General features: G+C 42.7%; 1 long non-coding RNA gene across 4 annotated transcripts in view; it reads left to right on the top strand.

The window, feature by feature from the left end:
- Positions 1 to 15,756, top strand: part of LOC139176414 (uncharacterized) — a 544,804-nt gene that overhangs the window by 444,924 nt on the left and 84,124 nt on the right. The window lies entirely within an intron of this gene.

Genomic DNA, 15,756 nt, shown 5'->3' with positions numbered 1-15,756 from the left:
TCTGCCCTTTCTAAAACCAGCTTGAACATCAGGAAGTTCACAGTTCACATATTGCTGAAGCCTGGCTTGGAGAATTTTGAGCATTACTTTACTAGCGTGTGAGATGAGTGCAATTGTGCGGTAGTTTGAGCATTCTTTGGCATTGCCTTTCTTTCGGATTGGAATGAAAACTGACCTTTTCCAGTCCTATGGCCACTGCTGAGTTTTCCAAATTTGCTGGCAGGTCCATGTGGTCACAAATGGCAAGATTTCCTTCCTTTATGGTTGAGTAATTTCATACACACACGTGTGTGTGTGTGTGTGTGTGTGTATGTATTTCATTTGATTGATTGTTTCCTTTGCTGTGCAGTTCATCAATTAATCTCTTGGCTTCTTAGGCTAGGTAAAACTTGTCTGTTCCTCTTTCTAAGGAAAAACCCATCTGTTCCTTTTTTCTCTCTATAATAACTTCTGTCATAAATAATGTTGCTAGTGACTATGAGGTGCAGATATCTCTTTGACATAGGGTTTTTGTTTCCTTTGGATATATTTTCAGAAGTGGAATTGCTGGATCACATAGTAATTCTATTTTTAATTTTTAAGGAACCTCCATACTGTTTTCCAGAGTGGCTGTACCAATTTACTTTCTCACAGTACACAGAGGCTCCCGTTTCTCCACATCCTTTATAGCACTTGTTATCTGTTAGCTTTTGGTTGATAGTCACTCTGAGAGGCATGAGGTGATTTCTCATTGTGGTTTTGAGTTGCATTTCCTTGATAATGAGTAACGTTGACTACCTTGTCATGTACCTGTTGACCAGTCATGTGTCTTCTTTGGAAAAAGAAGTGTGTTCTTTGTCCACTTTTACTTGTATGATTTGTTTTTGTTATTTTCGTATTGAGTTGTATGAGTTTTTATTAAAATACATATTTTAGATATTAACCCCTTATCAGACATAATGTTTGCAAATATTTTTTTTCCCATTTCACAGGTTATCTTTTCATTGATTGATTGTTTCCTTTGCTGTCCAGAAGCTTTTTTATTTTAATGTAGTCCCACTTGTTTATTTTTCATTTTATTGCTTATGCTTTAGGGGTCATTACCTAAAAAAATCATTGCTAAGACTCATGTCAGCGGGCATTTGCCTATGTTTTCTTCCAGAAATTTCATGGTTTCAGGTCTTACATGTAATTCCTTAGTCAATTAACTTTTTATGAAGACTTAGCCAAGCCTGTGGGAACAGAGTGGTTTTCATGAAACACACACTGAAAAACCTCTTGGGTTTGTTCCTTCTGAGAGAGAGACTTTCTGATCTATTTGGGGAAATTCTGAGGTGCAGTGATTATTCTGAACCTCCATGAACCAGTTCTTCAATTAATCTCTTGGCTTCTTAGGCTAGGTAAAACCTGACTGGCTGTTCCTCTTTCTAAGCTCTGCAGTGACACACAGAGGAAAAGGAGAAGCTTTTCTGAGGTATAACTTCTTCCCCTACCTCTCCCTGCCCCTGTTCCAACCACTTTCTAGTTTGGGTTGAAGAGAGGTCCAAAATCAGTACTGTTTGAACAGTCTGCTCAGTTTAAACAGTATGCTCAGTATTTAATTAAAAAAAGTTTTTCTCAGGAATTTCCTGGCAGTCCAATGGTTAGGACTTTGAATTTCCACTACAGGGAGCACAGGTTTGACCTCAGGTTTGATCTCTGATTGGGGAGCTAACATTCCACAAACCATGCAGTGCAGCATTTAAAAAAAAAAATTCTTTAAAAATCAGTAGATTTTACTTTTTATCTCCAAATTCCAGTTTGTGGTTTCCCTGTAGAAAATCAAAATAAAAACAGTAGTGTCACATGGCAGTGATACACTTGTGCTGAGTAATGCTGGCCTTTTTAGGTGGTAGCATGAGATCTCTGGTTTGCCATTGTCCCTACCTGACCCTGACATTTCCTGCCTGTTTCCTATAGAAATTTGGATTTGTGATCTCTAGATGTAGGCATGTTGGGGTAGATTGCTCATTTTGCCAATAAATATCCATTGAATATCTGTGATGGCTAGCCAATTCACAAATTCCCCGACTACATGCAGCTTACATTCTAGTGTGGGAAGAGACCATAAGCAAGTAAGTAAATTATAGAATACGTTGGAAGGTGATTGTTCTATGAAGAAAATATAACAGAAAAGTGGATAGCAAGTGTGGATGGATGCAATTATAAAACAGGATAGGCAGGGAAGGGCTCACTAAGACATTTCAATTTTGAAGGAGGTGAAGGAACGTGCCTTGCAACCATGACTTGGGAAGAGCATTCCAGACAGAGGAAACAACAAATGCAAGAGCCCTGAGGCAGAGGGATGTTGTAGAAAGAGCCATAGAAACATGGACACTGTTGTGCACTCTAGGCGATCACTAGCTCCTTCTGAGCATCATGTGAAAAAGAAGGTTTGGGTTGGGAGACTTCCAAAGTCCCAGTTAGCTCTAATATTTGATGATCTTACTGTAAAGCCATTCCCATAGGAAAAACAGGAGGCTGTTTGTCAGTGTGACTGTGGTTATGAAAATGGACAGTCTTATACTGATTTTCTGAAGAGAATGAAATTTAGAAAGGTGGCTTTCACTATAGACTTTTCTCATAGGGGAGAGAAGAGTCATGCTTGGGTTTAATGACTGAAACATGCACGTTCTTGCTCTCTGAGGGATGAATTTCTGATGTACACGGAGTACAGATGGATTGGAAATGAATGGCATTGGCAGAGTTGATCACTATCTTTTTTATTACTGTTCAGTGTTTGACTTCTGCTGTAGCTCTGGCAGATGACAACAGATTGCAGGGCATGACCAAGAGTAGATTATTTCCTATCTGATCATTCTTTGTGTGTATCTCTGGTGACCAAGGGTTTTAATATAGGGAAGTTAAACAGTGTGGACAGTTTCACCCACTGTCAGCTTAGCCTGTTACTTGCAGCCTCATTCCCTTAACTTTCCAGTTCATAAAAAGAAGAAAAAAATCAGCTGTCAGCAACTCAGCCTGATAATGTTAGAGGATAAAAGCTGGAGATAAATGCACATTCCTTGAACTTTGGGTTTGATACACAACCCCTTTCTTCTGACTCATGTGGTTGATACATACAGGAAATGTCCATTACTATTGTTAAATATTCTTTTAATATTTTATGCTGAGGGTTTAACCACAGCATGGAGTTAAGTGTTGGAGGGATTATTTCTGCAACCAGAAAGTTCTTAAAAATACACAGAGAAGTATTCTGAGATTTCTATAATTTAGTGTAGGTTAAAATATTTATATTTTCTGGGAGATGATTATAAGCTAAGGGCCCTTTGTTTACATTTGGGAGGTAGGTCAGGGAAGCTGGCTGGGGAGGTGATAAAGAGGAAAGGAATGCTAAGACTATGAAAGATCTGGGATTTTACTCTACTTGCAACTTGCAAGCCCAATCAGTTAGCCCACAACAGTTTCATGGATGCTGCTGGACTCCTGTTTCAGAGACAAAAAACCTCATTACTTCCCACAGTAGCAGTAGCCAGAGTATCAGCATTTGTGACAGTGCCCTGTCCCCTTTCTTCTCTCCGGATGATATGAAGCAAGCCAAGTGATACAGACATGTAGTGGACTGAGTTACAAGAGGGGCATCCTGAGCTTAGGGAACCAAAATCTTTTATAATGGGCAGTAAGCATGCCTGCCCTTAGCTCCAGAGGAAGACATCTCTGTTTTATGGACAGTTAGCACACTTGCCCTTTGCTTTGGAGAGAGATGCTATCTCTATCTTCCAAGACTATTCTTTATACAGACATGCTGGGGCAGATAGTCTGGAACAAAAGCAGTCAGTATCTGGCTTGTAGTATGAGCAGAGATGCATGGAGAATTGTCTTTCAAAGATGTTTTTGCCCTGAAGTTTCAATTTCCCCTCCTTCCTCCCTAGTTCCCTCAGATAAGTTCACTCCTGGTTTTGCATCCTAGCAGCTTTCTCTCTCTAATTTCTATTGAAATTCAGGCAGACAGATTTCTACCTGAGCTTAAGGCACAATTCAAGCCTATCGCTGCAGGTAAAGGCTGACAAGAATTTTAGAAGTCTTACTCACTTTATGACCAGTGTGTCTCTTTTACCTTGGTGCCCTTGGCAGGGCTGTTAGACACTCTAACTATTGGAAAAGTTAATTTCACATCATCTTTGAACTAAATGGGACTGTAGATTGTTATCTAGGCCATGCGTGTGTGCCGAGTCACTTCAGTTGTGTCTGACTTTGTGTGACCCCCATGGACTGTAGCCCACCAGGCTCCTCGGTCCATGGGATTCTCCAGGCAAGACCACTGGAGTGGGTTGCCATACCCTCCTCCAGGGAATCTTCCTGACCCAGGGATAGAACCCATATCTCTTATGTCTCCTGTATTGTCAGGTGGGTGCTTGACCACTAGTGTCACCTTGGCAGCCCCCATTATCTCGTCCAGTCTTCCTTAATTGAAGCAAGTTTTACATTTGAGGCAACTAAGTTCCTCAAGAGTCAACTGTCTTGTTTAAAGTCATTCACTAAAGATGTGGTAGAACCAGAATTCTAAGTCAGGCTTATGGATATGGACAGTTTCCTGTAGTTTTTCTCATAACTAGAGTTTAGACTAGGGAATCTTTTCAGGCAGGCTTGACCAAGGAAGGTTGAGGAAAGATGGATGGGAGTACTCAGCAACTTCAGCAATTCTCAAGAAAGCAGGGCAGGACTTCCCTGCTGGTCCAGTGGTTAAGAGTCTGCTTCCACTGCAGGGAGCATGGGTTCAATCAGTGGTTCGGGAACCAAGATCCCATATGCCATGTGATATGTACCCCCCAAATAAAAATTTAAAAAAAAATTTTAATTGAAAATAAGAAAAGCAGAGCATGAAAGATATTGGATGTGGTTCCTGTGAGTGTGCTCACTCAGTCGTGTCCGACTCTTTGTGATTACATGGACTGTAACCTGTCAGGCTCCTCCATCCATGGAATTTTCCAGGCAAGAATACTGGAGTGGGTTGCCATTTCCTCTTCCAGGGCATCTTCCCAACCCAGGGATTGAAACTGCATCTCTTGCATTAGCAGGCAGATTCTTTGCCACTGAACCACCTGGGAAAGAGATTGCTAGCTGACTACTCGTTATCCACCTTCCCCCTTTGAAGGACAGAGTTCTATATATTTGAATGTGGCAACTTTCCCAGTTTAAAAAATATATATACTTCATTTGCTAGCTTTCCTTGAGGTTGGATAGTCAATGAAGTTTGGGTAGAAGTTACTTCCATCAGAGTTCTTTCAAGGGAATTCACTTAGCTGGCAGGAGACTCTGACATTTTCCCTGTATCCCCTTCCTGCCTGGAACATGGCTAGGATGACTAAAGCCACAGTGATCATCTAGTAAGAAAACCTTGTAGATGGATGCATGTGTTAATGACAGTGGAACAGAAACACAGGTGATGCCCGAAACAGTATGAACATCATGGAACCACCACACCAGCCCTGGAGGACCTACCACTACACCTCTGCAGTGTGAAAGAAAAAGAATTCTCCCACCTTTTCTTGTTATTTTATTTCTAGAGAGCAGAGGCATGTATGTAACTCCTTACAAATTTTAGGTGCTTTTGATACCTAGCTGTAATCCTTGACTGTTCATTGTTGAACCCAATGGTTTTTTTTTTTTTTTTTTTTAATTGCAAGCAACAGAAACATTAGCTAATTTTAGCATAAAGGGACTAATTATCCTTTGAGAAGTTTATGGGGTTGCTCCTAACATGGAAGTAAGGGCTGAAGTCCTAGACCTGGAGCAGGTGGGTATCAGGTTGCGCTAGAAAGTCCTAGTAGCAGGCTTTGCATATTGATCTCATCAGCAAACCCGAATTTCTTGCCAGTTCCCTTGTATCTTTCTGTCGTGATTCAACATCTCAGGGAAGCAAGAATTTGATTGGCTGAGTCAAGGTCACATAACTGATTTGAGCTAAAGTAACATGGCCATACTGTACCAACTTGGTGGAAAGAAGGACAAAGCAGAAGGAGCCTCCTGGGAATACTCCAGCTCCCACTATGGCAGGGCAGGCACCTGGATTTATTGTCCGACAAGGAGAGCATCCCATGGGGTGCTGGAGCAAGTCCTCTCAAGGAAATCAGAGTGCTGTGCAGAAGGGACACTGTACTAAGTGTCCTAGTCAATAAAAATGAGACAAAACAAAGCAATTCAGTATAGCAGAGGATTTAGACCTTTCGACATTGAAGTGAACTGGTCATTATAAAAGGCAGAGATTGTTAGGACACAAAGGCTTCAGGGACGAGCCATTTCTAACAATTCTTTGTTCCACCTTGGAACAAAGGTTTACAAAAATGGTATATTAAAGAGCTCTTTTGATCTTCTGGGGTTTATGTAGATGGAGAGATATCTCATGGTAATTCATAGTAAAAATACTAACACTTATCTTTCTTTGGTTGACTCTTCTTCTCTTGGTGGACTATTGTTTCTAATTCACACTCATTTATGTCCTGCTGCAGTTGTGGGTCTTCATGGATGTCCCAAGTAGGGGAAAGTCATCTTGTCATTCTGTAGTGAAATATCATAACTCCAAAGAGATCAAGTACGGTTTGCAGAGCTTTGAGGTATGATGGTAGCATAAGGGATGAAAACAAAGTATGAGAAGGCAATGGCACCCTACTCCAATACTGTTGCCTAGAAAATCCCATGGACGGAGGAACCTGGTAGGCTCCAGTCCATGGGGTCGCTAAGAGTCGAGCATGACTGAGTGACTTCACTTTCACTTTTCACTTTCATGCATTGGAGAAGGAAATGGCAACCCACTCCAGTGTTCTTGCCTGGAGAATCCCAGGGACAGAAGAGCCTAGTGGGCTGCCGTCTATGGGGTCACCCAGAGTCGGACACGACTGAAGTGACTTAGCAGCAGCAGTTGAAGTGGATGTGGGTCATCAGTTAAGTTATACCTAACTGGGAGAGCTGGCCTCAGTGTGAAGATGCTCATGAGAAATGGATGGGATGCTCTAGCCTCAGACATTCTGAGTGTGCACAGAATATTGGTGAAACATGTCTGAGGATACAGAAGCTTTGAGACTTGGACCTTCAGGGTCCCCACCAGACTTTGGTTTCTTGTTGAAACTGTATTTAATATACATCATGGAGGAAGCCTATCAGCAGGAAAGCAAAGCTGACATCTGTTCCTACCTCATATTTCTTTAGTGACTTCCCAGAGTCAGTAGAGTAAAATGCAGCCTCCTCATTCCAGCCAGTGAGACCCTTTTATGATCTGCTCTTGCTTTCCTGTGTGCTCCCCTCTTTTCCTCTGACTCCACCTACTGCTTTGGCCACTTCAGTCTTCTTTCATTTTCTGGGAGCTGGATCCTGCCTCTTTGTATTTGCTGTCTGGGGATGCTCATCCCAGAACTATGCTTGGCTGGCTTCTCCTCTGGTCTCATGTCATGTGTTTCTGGCCCTACACAGGGATTCCAGAGTCCAGCTGCCTGGCTTCCATTCTTGGCTCTATCATGTGCTGGTTTGTAATAGTTGACAATTAACTTCTCTGTGCATCATTTTGCTCAGCTCTAAGTAAGGATTATGATATCCTTAGATCATAAGTTTTTTTGTGAAGTTTGTGGTGTAAATGAAGCCTTTAGGACAGTGCCCGATTGCAGTCTGTGCTGCATAAGCAATAGGAGTCCCTACTCAAGTCACTCTGTCACTAACCCTGGTTTGTTTGCTTTATAGCAATAATCAGTGTTTGAAGTTACTTTATTTGCTTATTTACTCTGTCTTCCAGGCTGTATGTAGGTTGAGTAATTGGAACCACACAGAACTCAAAGATTAATCCTTAGATAGGAGAGGGTGGGGCAAAACCTCCTCAGTGGCATCCTCAAGTGTCCCATCCCCACCCTCCAGGGCCCTGGTTCCCTATACTGTATGGTGTAGGGGTGGGACTACATTTGTGATTCTGCTGTGTATCCAGACCACCCAGGGAACCTGTGAAAACTAGAGGTGCCCTGTAGAAATCCCTTATGATTCCAAATCTCACTTCTGGTTTTATAGTGAAAAAAATTGAAAGCAGGGTCTTGAAAAGATATTTGCAAACTCATGTCAACAGCAGCATTGTTCACCTTAGCCAAAAGGCAGAAGCAACTTAAATGTCCATTGATAAATGAATGGATAAACAAAATGTAGTCTTTCCATACACTGGAATGCAAGTCAGCCTCAAAAGGGAAGGAAATCCTGTCACATGCTCCTGTGTGGATAAACCTTCAGGACAGGATGCTAGGTGAATTAAGCCGGTCATGATGGGAAAAGTACTGCATGATTCCACTTATGTGCAGTAGCTAAAGGTTACTTCACAGAAACAGAAAGTGGAATAGTTTTACTTTTACAGGATAAAATATTCTGGGGATCTGTTTCATAACAGTGTGAACATATTTAAGATTACAGAACTGTATACTTAAGAATGGTTAAGGTGAAAATTTTATGTTATGTTGTTTTACCATAATGTATTAAGTTGCTTCAGTTGTGCTCCACTCTTTGTAACCCCATGAACTGTATAGCTCTCCAGGTTCCTCTATCCATGGGATTTTCCTGGCAAGAATGCTGGAGTGAGTTGCTATTCCCTCCTCCAGGGGATCTTCCCAACCCAGAGATTGAACCCACATCTCCTGCATTGCGGACGGATTCTTTACCACTGAGCTACCAGGGAAGACCTTCACAATATAAATAAACAAATCAACCATTACTGGACCTAGATTCTGAGGAAATAGATTGGAGTGGGGAGGGAATTTACAGTTTGAAACTCTCTCTGGGAGATTCTGACACCCACCAGACTTTAAGAACCACTGGATCATATTTTAGAGATGCATCTGTGGTTTGGATTTAGAGCATTTAAACTTCACACAATTCCTAATATAAAACGTTAATTAAATGGAGGAAAAATTATCCCCGAATCCTCCTCATGGGTTCTCTTTTAATTTTGCCACATTAATCTGCAGCTCATCTGAATTTTCCATTTCTCTGCCTGCTCTCTCCCGGTGGAAAGTGATAATCTGCAGGCAGAGGGCACTGGGATCTGGCCCATCATGGTGTTTTCCTTCAAGTGTCCATAAGGTGGCAGGCCAGGCACTTGGATTTCGGCCGCCAAGGTACTCGCAGCTCTGAATGTCCAACAGTTCCTTGAAGGATATGAGGGACCCCATGCCTTTGCATGGTTTGGGGCTGCCTGCAGGAGGTTGTGGGATTCTCGTTGATGCCTAGGCTAGACCTGAAGCCAGCAGGTCACTTTCTCTGGAACAGGCGTGCATTTGTTATTAAGGGAAGGGGTGAACTCCTGCTGCCCCTCCCCTCACGGAGTGGCGTAGCCACGGTCCGGTCTGGAGGTCAGAGCATCTCTCCCAGGGAGTCTGGTGTTTGAGAGTGTGCCACTGCGTAGGAATCGTTTTCACATGCTGCTCTTCTTCTTCATACGGAGAGCAGTGTTTTTGTTTTGGTTATATTTTCTTTTAAATAATAAAAAGACAGGAGGCAGAATAGATGCTCTGTGTTGTTCAAAAACTCCTGCCTGATGGGGGAGGATCAGGACAGTTAACGCACCAGCCGTTGGGTATTTAATAGGTATCTTAAAAATACTGATTTGCTGACCTACTTCAGACCGTGACCCAGCAAGGGGTCACAGGCCACAACAGCAAACAGTTGGTGAGTAGTTTGTTCACACATTGAGCTGAAAAGAGGAGGACTTTTGACGTGATTTTTAAAATGTGCTGTTTGTCTCTTAAGTCAAGACTATGGCTTTCAGTAGGTGCAGCATGTTGGCAGGTGAGGAGAAATATGCCGTGGAGGAGGCAGTGGTGCTGCCCAAAGGGCACAGTCTTGGATTTGGGAGATGTGGTGGGAACTGGGGGTTTGGGACAAGTCCTTTGGTGGGTCTAAGGCTCAGTTTCCTCATCTGTATGCTGGGAATAAGATCACCAGCATGGTGGGTTAGTGGTGAGGAGTAAATGAAAGGTGGATTCATTCATTCAGTCATACAACAAACATTCATACATTCAAGACCTATATGCCAGTCACAAGCTGGGTACTGAGGGTGCCCAAGCAATGAGCCCTGGTCCCTTCCTGGCAGGTATGGATGCCAATATGTCCATGAAAGCTTTCAGTGCAGTAGAAGGCACTTTGCCACCAGAAGTTTGTTTGGGGTGCTCTGGGAGCCAGGGGGCTGATTAAGGGATATATGGGGAAGGAGTAGAGAGAGATTGATATACAAGCAAGACAGCAGATTTCAATCCAGGGTTGTCCAGTCCAAACATACCTGTATTTTAAAATGTAGTGTTTGCCACCACATTTTTTTTTCCTGAAAATGAAATTCTTTACCACCATTTAAAAATGGAGAGATTTCTCTTGGGATTCTAGGTTTGCAGCTTCTGTGAAAAAAATAGATTTGGCTACATGAAGCCAACATTTCTGCAGGAAAGTATGGTCTAACACTTAAGTCATGGCTGCCTTCTTGAGGCAGTGTAATCCCCACCATGCCCAAGTACCTGCCCAGCTCAACTTGCTTCCCTTGTTCTTTTTCCATCCCTGACCCTATGGATGTTGGGAGTGCAACCTCTACTATAAAGTGTCTGGAACAGCGGCACACTCTGGGTTCTTCATACCTTCTATTTTCTTTGCCTTTTTGAGGCTCAGACAGCCTCACTCTGCTTCTCTAACAATGACCAACAGCTATGAAGGGCTTATAATTAAAGAAGAATGAAGGAAGGAGAACATTCTTGGAGCCACAGGTATAAAGTCAGGATTCAATTTGCTGGGTTTTCGGTTTCATTTTGGGGGTTTCCTCACATTCTGGCCCCCCATTCAAAACCCCATTTTGGGGGTAATAGAGTTGGTAAAAGGGACATACAATTGACTCACCTATCCTGGTTACTCGTAACTTTCCTCAGTGTGACTGGAAACTGGCTGGAGTTACAGTTGTATGGAGGCCTTTGACTGTCAGCCATGCTTGGCTTGTTTTAAAGAACCACATGCAAATTCCTCTCCAAAGTACCATTTTCTCACAAATAATAGAGAACTATTGTAGGGAGGATGGTGAGCCTGGAGTTCTATAATAATAGCATTTTCATGAAAGAAAATCACATCCCCACCGTGAGCACAGCTGAGAACATGAAACCTACTATTGAGATCTTCTGGTTAAAAGAAAGCATTATCCCATCAGATGGGCCTGTCCATGGGGGTCTTTGGGAAGCCAGGGGAGAGGGCTTTGCAGGTCCTGCTAGAAAGAAGTGGGTAAAAAGCATCCATCCATCCAGGGATGATTAAGCTCAATCATGGGGCTGTTAAGAAGCCCTGACCTTCCCTTCCTGGCAGGAGATAAAAGTGGATGATTCACTGTCGCAAAAGAATGAGCCCAGGGAGAATGGTGTGGGAGTGGCTAAGTGGATGGGAGGGGTGAAGAGGAGGCTGCGTTGGGAAGTCCAGACTCCCACACTCAGATTTCTTCCTTTTCGGGGCTTGAGGGTGGAGCTCGTGGGTTGCTGTGGTTGCACATATTCCTCAGGTTTCCACCCAGCTTTGAGAATGAAGAGGTGGGGAGCTGGCTGCAGGTGGAGCGGGGCTGGGATTAAAGACTCAGAGCTGCACTAGGGAGTCCTCAGTCCTCAGACAAGGAGGGGCAGGGCCCCTCCCCCTGCTCATATGCTTAACTATCTTTCATTTCCATTGCGTTACAAAAAACAAACAACTGCTTTTGCTCTGCAAATCAGAAATACTCAGAAGTATAGAGAATAGTAAACCCAATGGTTCCTGCATATTAGAATCACTTAGGGATCTTTTAAAAATTCCAATGCCCAGGGATCCTCCCAGGCCATTCAACTCACAGTCTCTGGGGATTAAAATAACCATCAGTATTTTTGAAGCTGCCTGGCTGCTATGGACAAGTCTGGGACCCACTGGTGTCCCCATCACCCAGCTTGTACAATTTTCAGTAAATCAGTCTTGCTGATTTTGTAGTTCTTGTGTCGTAGATCACCACCAATTTTTCATTGCCCCCAGATTACTTGAAAGCAAACACCAGACTTATTTAATCTTTAAATGCCTCAGAATACATTAATAATTTGAAAGCAAAATATAAACATAATTTCTTAATAAGATCTACTATCCTGTCTGTCTTTGATGCTCAAGTTTAGCTTTTGAGACATTTCTTTTTTTTAAAATTAATTAATTTATTTTAATTGGAGGCTAATTACTTTACAATATTGTAGTGGTTTTTGCCATACATTGACATGAATTGAGACATTTCTTTCTCTCCTTTATCTTTGATTTTAATTCAGTTCCAAAGGGCTAAATAATATCCCTTCCCCCCATTTTGGGGGTGATAGAGTTTGTAAAAGGGACATACAGTTGACTCATCCCGCCTGATTACTCATCCCTTTCCTCAGTATGACTCTGGGTTCTCAGTCTCTTCAGGGACAGCCCTTCACACCTCTGTGGGTGAGAGAACAGCCATAGAGGCAGAGATGCTCATATAGTCATTCAGTGATTATTGATCAGGAGTTCCTGTCTGTCCAGGCACTGTGTTAGGTGCTGGATCACTGGGCTTGTCTTTTGTCAGCATAATATTCTGTTTAGTACAGAGTCTGGCACATCATGGGGACTCAGATTTCTAATTCGGTAATGAAAGCGTGTGTGCTTGTTACCAGAACAGTCAGATGACCATTGCTGGTGGGTTGGGTCCAGTTATGTAGTATCCCTTTATAAATCTCAGAAGCTTGAAACTTGCACATCATCCCCATTTTCTTGAGGATCTGAGAACATTTTTTTCTTTTAAGTAATTTTCGTGAGAACATCATATGGATTCCCCAAATGAGATGAAACAGCATGGCAGAGTGAAATCAGTAGCAGGATGCGAGGACAGCCTGAGTAGTGGAAATGCAAGCCTGCGGTCTAAGCCTCATTTCGGCTGGCTGCGAGGTTTCAGCCTTCTCTTTCCAGAGAATCCTTTCAAAGGGGTGAGAACATGCTGCAGAAATTGACTGGTTTGAAGCTGACTTTCTTTTATTTTCTTTGCCTAGCCTCTAAGTGAAACACTTAGGAACAGAATAATAAAATGTTCAGAAGGCAGCTAGCATAGCCAAGGAAGAAAGTGGAATCTCACTGACCCACACATTTTTTAAAGATTTTTCAGCTTATCATACTTTTATTTTAGACAATTTGAAAAATATAGGATAAAAGTATGAAGAAATGAAAATCACCCACATCTTACCATCTGGAAATAACTGCCATTATCTAGCAGCGATAACTGGCCATTTTGGTGTATTTCCTTCTTTTTTCCCCCCTATACCTAAATACAGACTGTTTTCTGATTCATTATAATTCAAATTGTTAATTTTGTTAAATTTAAACATGTTTAGGACTTTGTGCTTTCACAAGCCATTTAAAAAATCTGTTTTCTTCTCTGTTGTTCATTAGAATTCAAAAAAGGATGTAAGAAAGATCTTATTCTCATATTACCAGTGAGAAATCAAAGTCCAGAAGGTTAAGTAAGATTTTTCAATGTCACACAAGTAGCCCAGGAGTCTCATTTCTCATCAAAGGGTCTTAATGTCTGATCCTGGTCCTCAGTGTGTATAGAGGCCTGGCCCATCCAGGGATAGCCTTATGGTTGGGAGACTAGTATTTCTTTCCCCATCTCCAGAAGGTTTGATTCAGAGGGTAAGGACCCACACAGCTCCTGATAAGTCTAATTATGGATGCAGAGAAGGAGGGTGTAGAAGATAAAGTGCCATCATTTATGGGGCAACCCAGCCTGCATTCCAGATAATGTACTGCTTAAGCATTTGTGGACTCTACCTATATTATGACCTTTGGCCTCCACATCCTTACCCCCTCATCCCGCCTTCCAAGGGAAGCTGCCCAGCCATCACATCTCTGCTGCCTCAGCTGCCAGGCTTAGTCCCAGGGTGCCCTGGGTCTCAGCCCTGGTTATTCACCCTGCCTGTTTACTCATCCCTTTCCTCAGTGTGATCTGGGTTCTCAGTCTCTTCAGGGACAGCCCTTCACACCTCTGTGGGCGAGAGAACAGCCATAGAGGCAGAGATGCTCATATAGTCATTCGGTGACTTGATCAGGAGTTCCTGTCTGTCCAGGCACCGTGTTAGGTGCTGGATCATTGGGCTTGTCTTTGTCACAATAATATTCTATCTAGCCCAGAGTCTGGCACATGGTGGGGATTCAGATTTCTAATTCAGTGATGAAAGCATGTGTGTTTATTACCAGAACAGTCAGATGACCGTTGCTTGTGGTTTGGGTCCAGCAACCCAAATCTTTGGTGGCCCAGGGGTGGATTATGGTGACAGTCTGATGTAAAAAGATTATTGAGAACATCAGATGTTCTTTCTCAGCAACTACTAAATATGGGAAAGATTTACCAGTGATCTCCTGAGGCAGAAGTCAAGACAGTCATGGCCAAAGCCACATGTAAAATGAGATTATGAGGGAACATAAAATATATAATATGTTAACAAAAGAGAACTGTGTGGATTACTGAAGCAGAGAGCCATGGAGGGAGGGAAGGAGGCAGAGACCAAGAGACCAGCCCCAACGCTGCTTGTTCCTGGGGTTTCTCATTCATGTCCAGCCCCTGTGCACCCAAGAGTAACTTTCTTCATCTGCACACTTCCTGGAGGTATCTTGCTGTCTTTGCAACCTGTCAAGGCAGCCTGTCCGAATGGTCACATATCCACAGTCCCATAGACTGGAAGAGACTTTCCAGAAGGCCTTGCTTGCCCTCCCAGTTTTGCAGATGGAAGAGCTGAGGCTGCAGAGGGGAGAGGACTTGGCCGTGGGCAGCACATTTCCTAAACCTAACACAGGTTCCCTCCTGATTTCAGGCCATATGCTTTCTTGATTCCTTCTTGCATCTCAGCCTTGGGTTCCTGCTATATCATTAGACTTGAAAACTGGGCTCATGGCCTTCTACATCCATTTCTTCCACTTCCTTTTGCTATGTATATTGCTAAACACTGAGTAGGTGCTCAGTGAACACTTGTTAAGTTGAAGGGGGAAGATGCTCTAGGTTTGAGGTGGTGATGGAGGTGGCCATTGGTAAAAGCTCCTATGACTGATGGACAGGCTGGCACTTTGGGGGAGTTTGAGACAGGTCTTCCTGGGTCCCATGCAGTCACTAATAGTCTTTGAGGTAACTCTTCATTCAATGGATTTGCAATGGAAAAACTGAACAAAGAGGATGGCTTCTGCTGAATCTGATAGCACAGAATCCATCACCAGCAGTGTGGATCCGAGAGAAAGCAGGTTCATGACACACACACACATCTCATTAGACTGTATATCTGCTGTGCAAAATTGAATATGGTGTGTTACAGTTATTGGTGGTTTGAATTCTCTGAATCATTTTAAAACAATATAACCAGGATTTAACTAGAGTAAGAGGGAGGGAAAATAGTTCAGAAATGGTATTTTTGACTTACGTTATATATGTCTTCATTATTTTTTTCCCCAAACAATTATTTATTGAGTGCCATCTCTGTCCCAGGCATCATTTTAGATGCTAGGAATACAGCAGTGATCTAGACTTGGACAAATTCCTGCCTCCTTGGAACTTGCATTCTATTGGTGTCACAAAGTTAATTAGAGGAAATGTGACATGTACTAGTTTTCTAGGGCTACAGAAAGAAAGTATTGCATACGGGGTGGCTTAAGAAATAAAAAACGTATTGTTTCCAAGTTCTGGAGGCTGGAAGTCTGAGATTGTTGGCAGGTTTGGTTCTTTCCATG

The sequence above is a fragment of the Bos indicus genome, chromosome 2 (genome assembly GCF_029378745.1).
Source record: "Bos indicus isolate NIAB-ARS_2022 breed Sahiwal x Tharparkar chromosome 2, NIAB-ARS_B.indTharparkar_mat_pri_1.0, whole genome shotgun sequence".
In the NCBI taxonomy this organism is placed as follows: domain Eukaryota; kingdom Metazoa; phylum Chordata; class Mammalia; order Artiodactyla; family Bovidae; genus Bos; species Bos indicus.
The sequence above is the reverse complement of the archived record's forward strand: the minus strand, read 5'-3'. Positions and strand labels throughout refer to the sequence as shown.